Here is a 451-nt window from a genome sequence, read left to right on the forward strand (position 1 = left end):
TGCATGCCTGTTTGTTTTGATACACCGTGGTGAAATATGGTCCTTGTGGGGTCCTGTTTTCCTGATGGAGCAAGCTGTCAGCTGGAGATGAGACAGCAGAGGAAGAATAGCTGAGATCCTGTGTTTGTTTGCTTTTAAAAGCCACTTAAAATTAGCTCAGTGCATATAGCCCTTGCACAGATTGCTCCAAAAAATTAATAAATCAGCCTATGTGCAAGGAAACTCTGTAATGCAAACCAGGTCCCTTTGCTGCATGCCAGACCCTGCTCTCATTTACACAGGAGGCATTTGGCTCTCCCAGGGTGTCTCTGTTTTTGCACCACTGGATGAGGAGAAGAAACCTGGACTGGCCATGCTGATGTCTCAGAGTTTAGAATTAACAGAGAGATTTGTCTTTCAGTGAGAAAGGGTTGAGGCAGCCTTTGTAGAAGAAATAGCCACTGAGTCAGGC

This window comes from Indicator indicator, chromosome 1, assembly GCF_027791375.1.
Source record: "Indicator indicator isolate 239-I01 chromosome 1, UM_Iind_1.1, whole genome shotgun sequence".
Taxonomy (NCBI): domain Eukaryota; kingdom Metazoa; phylum Chordata; class Aves; order Piciformes; family Indicatoridae; genus Indicator; species Indicator indicator.